The sequence below is a fragment of the Sander lucioperca genome, chromosome 23 (genome assembly GCF_008315115.2).
Source record: "Sander lucioperca isolate FBNREF2018 chromosome 23, SLUC_FBN_1.2, whole genome shotgun sequence".
Taxonomy (NCBI): Eukaryota; Metazoa; Chordata; class Actinopteri; order Perciformes; family Percidae; genus Sander; species Sander lucioperca.
In genome coordinates, this window is record NC_050195.1 from 5217347 (window position 1) to 5228334 (window position 10988).

General features: G+C 37.5%; 1 protein-coding gene and 1 long non-coding RNA gene across 2 annotated transcripts in view; both read left to right on the forward strand.

Annotated features, from left to right (window-relative positions):
- The window catches only part of LOC116057839 (protein NLRC3-like), a 556293-nt gene that overhangs the window by 475309 nt on the left and 69996 nt on the right, over window positions 1–10988 (forward strand). The gene's annotated exons all lie outside the window — the stretch shown is intronic.
- The window catches only part of LOC118494365, an 11643-nt gene continuing 5286 nt past the window's right edge, over window positions 4632–10988 (forward strand). Inside the window, exons 1-2 of the long non-coding RNA XR_004896493.1 lie at window positions 4632–4644; window positions 6921–6922. This is a non-coding gene — a long non-coding RNA (uncharacterized LOC118494365). The remainder of the gene's footprint in view (window positions 4645–6920; window positions 6923–10988) is intronic.

Genomic DNA, 10988 nt, shown 5'->3' on the forward strand with positions numbered 1-10988 from the left:
ACACACTGTCACTCAGAACACACTGAGAGGAAAAACACTAGCATCAAACACCAAAACACAAATTACTAACTTTTCATCTTTACAGTTTGAACAATTTGAGTGACTTGACACTACTCAATAGTTTATTTAAGGAAAAGATATAGATTGTATAATATACCAGTTTTTATGTAAGTTAAACAAGAAGGAATGAAAATCAGCAGTTTTCTTTGATATAGTATTACATAACAGTAACAAAGAGTAGTGACTAATCCTGCCTCTCTCCAGCATCATGCTGCAAGTTTTCTTCATCACGTTGGATGTCTTCATCATCTCTAAATAATAATGAATGTGGTGTTTCCATTGGTTTCACCTCCATTACTTTGTGAAAAACAGTAAGAACGCAGTTTTACTATTGTAAAGATAAAGTGTTTTTCATTTTTTTTTATAGCTGTGTACATAACGTCAGACATCTGACCTGGACATGTTGGTATCTTTGCTCTTTTACCTGTTTCTCTCTAACATTACAGTGTATAATTGTTTCCTTCTTATTTGGTGTTTGTATACAAAAAAAAGTCTTTCTGATCTTTCTCTGTATAAATACCATATATGTTCACTAACTAGTCTAAAACTAGACACCTGCTTAGGCTTTCAGCTAAAATTCCAATCAGCAGTGTTTGATAGGCTCCAGACTGAAATCTATTCTGTTCTGAATGTGTGGTTAACAGTTCTGACAGCAGTGTGTTAGCATTTGAACAAAGTGCTGTAAATACACAGTGTTGTTCACGTTGTGGTTAAAGTCATGGGATAAGTGTGTAGAGTTTTGAAAACTGTGTTCAAGCGATGAAAAACTAAATAGAGTCTGGTCCACATGAGCTGCTGCTGGGCAGACTGTGGTTTGAGTTTTGCACATGTGGCTCCAGTTGTGCCTGCTGTCGTTTAGAAATCGGAATAAACTGTAAGAAACAATTGCAAATAAAGCAAACTGGTAATGTTACTGTTGACAACTTCCTGTGAGAGTCATATAAATGAGTTGGTATCAGTTCACTTACTTTGTGTCTGAGGGTCCAGGTTCAGTTCAGTTCAATTTTATTTATATAGGACGTTTAAAAAACAACCATAGTTGACCAAAGTTCTTAACAAGCACCAAAAATCAAAGCAATAATATACACAAACAATACACAATATACAATACAAAATAAACAGTAGAAAAAGGTCAAGATATCAAAGCTCAACTTGAATTGAAAGCCAGTGCATAGTTATGGGTCTTAAGCAAGGACTTGAACGTTTCAATGGTCCGAGCTTTTCTTACATGAATAGGTAGACTATTCCAGAGGTTCGGAGCAGCCAATGAAAAGGCTCGCTCACCTTTGTTTTTTAACTTGGATCTGGGCACATCGAGGAGCATCTGATTGGACGACGTCAGTGCTCTGACAGGTGTGTGGACATGTAAGAGCTCTGATAAATAAGAAGGCGACAACCCATTTAAGATCTTGCAAACAATTAATACAATTTTAGCCAGTGGAGCGTGGCCAAAACCGGTGTAATGTGGTCGCGCTTTTTGGTCCCGGTTAAAAGTCGAGCTGCTGCATTCTGGACTAACTGTAACCGACGAAGGGATGACTGATCCAATCCAAAATACAAAGAGTTACAGTAGTCTAAGCGGGACGTAATAAATGCATGTATGACTCTTTCAAAGTCTTTGCGTAGCAGGTAAGGCTTGAACTTAGCTAAAAGTCTCAGCTGGAAGAAGCTGGTTTTAACAACAGAGCTTATCTGTTTGTCAAATTTAAAAGCGCTGTCCATAATCACACCCAGATTCTTGGTAAAAGGACGAATATGGGAACCTAAAGTACCAAGACCATCTACACAGGCACTAAAATGTACAGCACGACCAAACAGGCAAATAGATTTGTACATTCTCTGCAAAACAATGGAAAGAAATGTTATGTTTTTTAAAAATGGACCCTAAGGGCAGCATGTGCAGAGCAAAGAGCATGGGTCCCAAAATGGAGCCTTGGGGGACCCCACAAGAAAGAAGGGCAGCAGATGAAGAGCAATTCCCAAGGTGGACAGCAAAACTCCTATCTTTCAAGTAAGATTCAAACCATTTTAGGGCTATGCCCGTAATGCCAACACTTTGTTTGAGTCGGGATAGGAGGATAGAGTGGTTGACAGTGTCAAAGACAGCAGTCAAATCTAAGAGCACTAAAACAGCAGATTTTCCTGAGTCAACCGCTAAGAGAAGGTCATTATAGACTCTTAGAAGGGCAGTTTCAGTACTGTGGCTTAAAACCAGACTGGAACTTTTCATAAATACTGAAATCATCTAAAAATGATTGAAGTTGATTAAAAACAACTTTCTCCAAGACTTTAGATAAAAAGGGAAGTTTAGAAATAGGTCTAAAACGAGGTTCTTTACTGAAGTCTGGAGGATGATCATTGGACCGGTCAGTCTTCATAGACTGACAGCCAGATACTACAGACTCTGCTCTCCGTCTCTTGTTCTGGACTCTGCAAACACCAACATGTTTTTATTAATGTTACTTTAATCCTTATATTATCTTTTTTAAAGTCAATTATGCTAAACACACAAACTGCTGCACAAAAGTTTATATCAGTTGTCTTAGTGGAAACTTTAATATACAAACACAAAATCCATAGAAAACAGCAGAGGAATCTGAAAATGAGTCATATTAATGAGTTACAGTTTTTTAGGATCGCTATGACAATGTTTTCAGTACTTTTAACAACTTTCCTAAACTCTTAACGCACCAACACACCTACAACACACAATTGGCAAAACAGTTAATTTCATGCTCAAAATCACACATTGAAAACTAAACTCTAACACTAATTTTCAAAATACAATAATTCACTAATACAATATACTGTGTCTACCAAAACAATGCAAACATGTCTCAAAATCAAATAATTCTTCCAAAACACAAACACATGTTCTCTCCCAACAGGAACATTTAGTCAATCACTGCACAATGTCATAAAAACACTAACATCACATGGAATTACAGAAATTGCATTATTTTATATGTGTCAGGTCTGCCCTTATACAATAGACAATAGTATATTGTATTGATCATAGATTGTGTTTTGCACTGCAGTTTCTCTTGAAGCCTCTACATTTTTGTTTTGTTGGGTTTAGTTAATGCATGCATTCACCATGCATTTTTTAAGATTTTATTTGGGCTTTTCCACCTTTACGGTATATGACAGGACACAGCTCGTTGAGAAAGAGGAGAGAGGGAGAGGGGGGGAAGACATGCAGGAAATTGGCACAGGTTGGATTTGAACCCTCGACCTCTGCATTGAGGCATAAACCTCCAAGTATATGTGCGCCTGCTCTACCCACTGAGCCAACCCGGCCACCATTTAGTTTCTTTTGCTGCAGAAATTCAATACAAAAAATGAATGACCCATCTCAGAATATGAAAAAAAGGAGACAGAGACAGAATTGTCCTGGTGCTCCTCTTCCTCTCCCTCGTGAAGGCATTGTTCTTATTTTCTGTGTTCATCTACAGTATATTGTTCCAATGGGTCCTCTTTTACAGTATGTACTACAGTAACATATGATCATGGGATTGAAAGAACCTCAACACCTGAGTGTGTTTCCTAGAAGGGAATCAGCTGTGATTGATCTATTTGCATAATTTCAATCAGCTGTTTCTCAATACAGTTTTTCACAATCGCTATGACACTTTTTTCAATACTTTTAACAACTTTCCTAAACTCTTAACACAGTTAGCACAACATCTGTCTGTGTAGGCTATACATTTAACACATTTCTTGTTGCTTTGACACAAAATGCATACAGTTAACACACATTTAAAATGCTTGAACTACTTTTACACACAAGCTCCACCAAGACCAAAACAATGGATCTTTATTGACCAATTTACAAATGCTTTCACACTGTATGTCAGAACAGATAACATCATGTTTTAAACCTAACTTATAGGCTAAAGTCAAAGTGAACAGCTGATCATATTGTAAATTTAAACACAAATATATCCCCTGCATTTTATACATGCATTTATTGAGAAACAGCTGATTGAAGTTATGCAAATAGATCAATCAGCTGATTCCCTTCTAGGAAACACACTCAGGTGTTGAGGTTCTTTCAATCCCATGATCATATGTTACTGTAGTACATACAGTAAAAGAGGACCAATTGGAACAATATACTGTAGATGAACACAGAAAATAAGAAAAATGCCTTCACGAGGGAGAGGAAGAGGAGCACCAGGACAATTCTGTCTCTGTCTCCTTTTTTTCATATTCTGAGATGGGTCATTCATTTTTTGTATTGAATCTCTGCAGCAAAAGAAACTAAATGGTGGCTGGGTTGGCTCAGTGGGTAGAGCAGGCGCACATATACTTGGAGGTTTATACCTCGACGCAGAGGTCCAGGTTTCAAATCCGACCTGTGACGATTTCCTGCATGTCTTCCCCCCCTCTCCCTCTCTCCTCTTTCTCAACGAGCTGTGTCCTGTCAAATAAAAGCGGAAAAGCCCAAAAAATAATCTTGAAAAAAAATATGCATGCATTAACTAAACCCAACAACACAAAAATGTAGTGGCTTCAAGAGAAACTGCAGTGCAAAACACAATCTATGATCAATACAATATACTATTGTCTATTATTATTATTGTATAAGGGCAGACCTGACACATATCAAATAATGTAGTTTCTGTAATTCCATGTGATGTTAGTGTTTTTATGACATTATTCTATGATTGACTAAATGTTCCTGTTGGAAGAGAACATGTGTTTGTGTTTTGGAAGAATTATTTGATTTTGAGACATGTTTGCATTGTTTTGGTAGACACAGTATATTGTATTAGTGAATTATTGTATTTTGAAAATTAGTGTAAGAGTTTAGTTTTCAATGTGTGATTTTGAGCATAAAATTAACTGTTTTGTCAATTGTGTGTTGTAGGTGTGTTGGTGCGTTAAGAGTTTAGGAAAGTTGTTAAAAGTATTGAAAAAATTGTCATAGCAGTCTTAAAAAACAGTTCTCTGACTTTGAGTCTGTGGGTCCAAGTTCATTACTGAAGTCTGGAGGTGATGGCATCGACCGGTCACTCTTCATAGACTGACAGCCAGATACTACAGACTCTGCTCCGTCCTCCTCTTCCTCCAAATCACTCATCTTCTGATCTGAAGTCAGTCTGAGAGGTAAAACAGGAACACTGACTGGGAGCGCGCGCACACACACACACACACACACACACACACACAAATAAATAAAACCATCCAGAACTCCGTCAGTTGTTATACATTAATGATTCAGCCAATCAGCACTTTGTGTCCAGATGAATCAAACTGTTGAGTTCATTCTAACATTTCTTTCCTCTACAGTCCACAGGGAGAAAACAGACTCAGAGACTTTGACAGTAAAATAATAAATGTTAGTAATGAGGATTAACACTCACCCTGCCTCAGCCTTCAGTTTCCTCCTCCTGCTCTGTTCTCTTCACACTAAATGGAGTCTCAACTGACTCACCTCTTCCTGTTATCATGTACTAAATCACTCCTGAAGTAATGGAAACCAAATAAACAACAGCATGAGTACAGCAGTTCCTTCTCAGGCAGCGACGAAAACCGTGACATAAAAACAAAAACTTACGCTACAGTAGATTGGAAAATGGAAAATGGCTGTGGTTATATTACTTCAACTACAAACTGTTGACTCAGACTAGAAGAAACAAATGTGGTGTGTTTGAACTGTCCTTCCAAAGCCAAAGATGGTTTTCAATTCTTGACTTCTGGACTTTTTAATTTAAGTAGTTGGGCCTTCACATGATATCTTTTTGTACATTCCCTCGTGAAGACATTTTTCTTATTTTCTGTGTTCATCTACAGTATATTGTTCCAATAGGTCATCTTTTACTGTACTACCATATGATCATGCGATTGAAAGAACCTCAACACCTGAGTGTGTTTCCTAGAAGGGAATCAGCTGTGATTGATCTATTTGCATAACTTCAATCAGCTGTTTCTCAATACAGTTTTTCACAATCGCTATGACACTTTTTTCAATACTTTTAATAACTTTCCTAAACTATTAACACAGTTCGCACATCATCTGTCTGTGTAGGCTATGCAATTAACATAGTAAACTTTTTATAACCTGTTAAACAATCTCTGACACACTTTAGGAATGGGAGGCACAAGGAGTACCCACTGAAGAAAGAAATTCTGACATGGAGCTGGAAGAGTCTGAGGATGCTGAACAAATACCTCCTGAGACACAGTCCCCTGATTTAGAGGTCGGTGTCTTTTGTTATGTTGTTGTGAACACTGCCTTCTGTTATGGGGGTGCCGTTTGTGAAGCGGCTCACGCTGAAAATAACAGCAACATTTTGTCACATTTAGCTTCAAACAATGTTTAAAAAACTGGTATGAATTTTTGAGGGTCACTTTTTTGCACATTTACAACAATATTTCTCAACTTAGAGATATTTTAAATAGTTAAATCCAAATATTAAATGTTACACCTAAATGTTAAATGTTATATCTAAACCTAAATGTTTCGAGATGCATTTTGAATTTGCATATTGGTTAAATATTTAGTTTCACCTGAAACATTTAGATTTAACATTTAGATTCAAAATTTTTATTTAGATTTAATATTTAGATTTAAAATTTAGATTTAACATTTAACATGTAGGTGTAACATTTAATATTTGGATTTAACTATTTAAAATATCTCTAAGTTGACAAATATTGTTGTAAATGTGCAAAAAAGTGACCCTCAAAAATTCATACCAGTTTTTTAAGCATTGTTTGAAGCTAAATGTGACAAAATGTTGCTGTTATTTTCAGCGTGAGCTGCTTTACAAACGGCACCCCCATATTCTGTCAATACATTTACTGATGTTCACAATTTCACAATATTCCTCCAAAGACCTCACATCAACTAGATGTAGAGGAAGAGTGCCTACCAAAAGCTGTCATCACAGACATGATACACGTCATCGTCACAGATGAAGAAGACACTGAACAACTACATACACAGTCACCTGATTTTGAGCTTGGTGTCTTTAGTTTGTGAGATGTAAACACTGCTTTCTGTTTTTGATTAACCATGTAGCTGTAAAATCTGATTCAACCTTTTCTTTAAAGATATGCAAATCTTGTCAGTGCCAAAGTTGTCAAAGTTACATATTGTTGTCTTGCTACTCATAAAGTGCCTGTTGCCTGTTTTATAGTCTTGTTTGACAGCCTAATATCATGTATTAATTTGTATGAAATGTTATCTTAACAAGTCCAGGAGGAGCCCATATTTCATTGACAGCACTGAAATCACCGCTCCTCTGTCTTCTGTGATACTTAAACCTGCCTCCTAAACCTTACATCACACAGTCCAGCGTTATGAATTATCTGTCCTCCCCCACCTTACTCCTCCAATTAACCTGAGACTTTCTAATGAGGAGACACAGCATTCAAAAATCGTCCATAGAAATGCATGGGGTTCAGTTACTAATGCCAATACGGCAGTAGTCTACACATATCCCGCCCCTTCCGTGGCCAAAAGTCGACATGTGAATACATTGTTCCAATCATGTGTTTTTATCTTGCCGCTGGAACGTGGTTGGTGTAGTGAAGCCTTGCGCACGCACAGTTATGCCCAAAAAAGATGCCCAATAATTGCCCAAAATGCGTAGCAATATGGCCGTTGAATGGAGGGACTTGCCTAAAAGGACTTTGATTTAACTACTAGTTCTATACTGATGTTCCCTTTATTCACAGGGGGTGCCAGTGGACATCACTCTCTAGTTAGCTCTGCTTCAAGCATTTCAGGACCAAGGCCAGCTACCAGGGGTTAGAAAGTCCATAGCAGTTGTGGGTGAACTAGGGACTCAGTTTGTTTGTCCAGTCTTGTTACAGTTTTTTTCAATTGCTTACACACTAAAATTAAAACTTTCCCACAATTAGCAAAACCTTACACTCAAGGAGCAAAACACTGGCCTAGATTTGTACCACTGTAAGCACATGGTCAGCTTCACACTTTTTGCAAAGTCACAAGTGTGTTTAGTGTTTCGCAAATCACACACAGTGATTTGCGAAACACTAAACACACTTGTATGCATTTGACACAGAAATCTATCATGATGTCATTTCCTTGCAATTTCAAAGCAAAGGCTTTCAAATGAACACACCCATGAAACCAATTGGTTAAACACAGCCACCAGGTACGCAAACACATGATTGCTTAATTGTAGACATTGGGGCCAGAGTTTACAATCTCCGGCCCCAGGCCCAGGTACCCCTCATTCAGGCCATGGAGGACGCCTGTGACCAAGTCGACGCCCCAGCTGTGCAAGGATGGATTCGACATTCAAGACGGTTGTCTTGCCAATGAGGATATTTCCTGTGATGTTGATGAAATTCTCTGGCCAGATACAGCTAGGCGAAGACATAATGTCTAGTATTTTCTGTACTTTTTCAGATCATTTTTTAGTTTGTTGTTGTTTTTTCTGTAATTGTAACCTGTACTGGATACAGTATTTGATGCTTGTCTGTTGTTTGCTGAGCTAACAGTGTTATGCACACTACTGTAGTAGCTGTATGAAAACTGGGACATGTTGTTGTTGTGATTCTCCATGTTGACATGTTGACTGATTTGGGTATATGGAGAGAAATACATTATATTTTCCTCAGTCTGCAGAATTGGTCTTGTGTAGTGTTTGGTGAACTTATTGTATATTTGCACTCTCTCTGTGTACTTCATTTACAGTACTCTAATCACTAAGAAGTAGAATTGCTAAAAGTGTTTTAGGTTAGCAACAGCAGTGTGTAACAAGTTCAAACATAATTAAGTCAAATGGAACATGTGTGTCTCATATGGTAACAAAATATGGTTTTTATAAATTAGTGTATAGTTTTTGCAAGAGTGTTTGATTTTGCAAAGGATCTGAGGTGTTCTGATAATTGGGTGTGTGGTTGTGCTAATTGTGTGTAGTGTTATGAAAAAAATGGTCCCTGTTTTCAAAATTGTGCTTAAGCAATTGAAAAAAACTGTAATGTAAAACAATCATTGTGTAAAATCTTTTTTTTTTACTCAGATGTGTGCTAAAACTATTCTGTGAATTACCAGTCATTATCACCCAGAGAGAAGACATACTCATTTCTGATTGGCTGGTAGGGTGGCTATTACAGTTTTTTTTCGATTGCTAAACGACAGTGGGCACAACTGAAGCCACATGTTCAAAACTCTAACTACAGTCTGCACTACCAACAGTCACCTGAACTAAACAGTTCACATCAGCTGCACAACTCATTCACAGCAACACAACTCTTAACACACATCTCAGAACAGGCTCAGTGCAGAGAAACACTCAGAACAATCCTCACTGAGATACACACACACACACACACACACACACACACACACACACACACACACACACACACACACACACACTGTCACTCAGAACACACTGAGAGGAAAAACACTAGCATCAAACACCAATACACAAATTACTAACTTTCTCATTTTTACAGTTTGCGCAATTTGAGTGACTTGACACTACTCAATAGTTTATTTAAGGAAAAGATATAGATTGTATAATATACCAGTTTTTATGTAAGGTAAACAAGAAGGAATGAAAATCAGCAGTTTTCTTCAATTTAGTATTTTGTCTCTAGTAATTTATGGAATTACTGGGAAAAAAAACTAAAGGTACATAACAGTAACAAAGAATAGTGACTAATCCTGCCTCTCTCCAGCATCATGTTCTCTTCATCACGTTGGATGTCTTCATCATCTCTAAATACTAATGAATGGGGTGTTTCCATTGCTTTCACCTCCATTACTTTCTGAAAAACAGTAAGAACGCAGTTTTACTATTGTAAAGATAAAGTGTTTTTCACCTTTTTTTTATAGCTGTGTACATAACGTCAGACATCTGACCTGGACATGTTGGTATCTTTGCTCTTTTACCTGTTTCTCTCTAACATTACAGTGTATAATTGTTTCCTTCTTATTTGGTGTTTGTACACAAAAAAAAGTCTTTCTGATCTTTCTCTGTATAAATACCATATATGTTCACTAACTAGTCTAAAACTAGACATCTGCTTAGGCTTTCAGCTAAAATTCCAATCAGCAGTGTTTGATAGGCTCCAGACTGAAATCTATTCTGTTCTGAATGTGTGGTTAACAGTTTAGACTGCAGTGTGTTAGCATTTGAACTAAGTGCTGTAAATACACAGTGTTGTTCACGTTGTGGTTAAAGACATGGGATAAGTGTGTAGAGTTTTGAAAACTGTGTTCAAGCAATGAAAAACTAACTAGAGTCTGGTCCACATGAACTGCTGCTGGGCAGACTGTGGTTTGAGTTTTGCACACGTGACTCCAGTTGTGCCTGCTGTCGTTTAGAAATCGGAATAAACTGTAATTCTGATTAACGGGACACCTATGAAGTAGATCAGGTATCTAATCACCATTACATATTATGGTCTGTAAATGTTAACTATAACAACCATGGTAAACAACAGTTTAGCCAAAGATCCATGATTACTACTATGTGGTTGAGCCTTGAGTATGTACAGTACCCTCCAGAATTATTGGTAACTCTTCTTACTTCTACAAGCAGTTCAATTTAACAATAAAGACAACTAGTTCAATGTGTTGTACCCGACTACTTTCTTTGATCCTGACAGTGCTAACAGTGGGTAGTTAAAGGAGAACTCCGGGCAGTTTTTACATTAATCTTGATCGCTATACCTATGTGAGTACTGTCGATAGCAAAAAAAACGAGCCGAATCGGTGGTAGCAACACGGAGCTGCTGCAGCTAATGCCGAGAGCTCCCACTTAGCTAAAACAGCAGTTTTGGGGGCATAAGATAAAGAGTACCTTTGTGCCTCTTAACAGACACAAAATGCAATTAAAATGTCTGTGCAACATGAACAGGGCCCTTACATGACAACAAGATGCGTTTTCAACTCAGACATTGTTTAAATTCACCTACCCTGTTAGCTGCGAGCA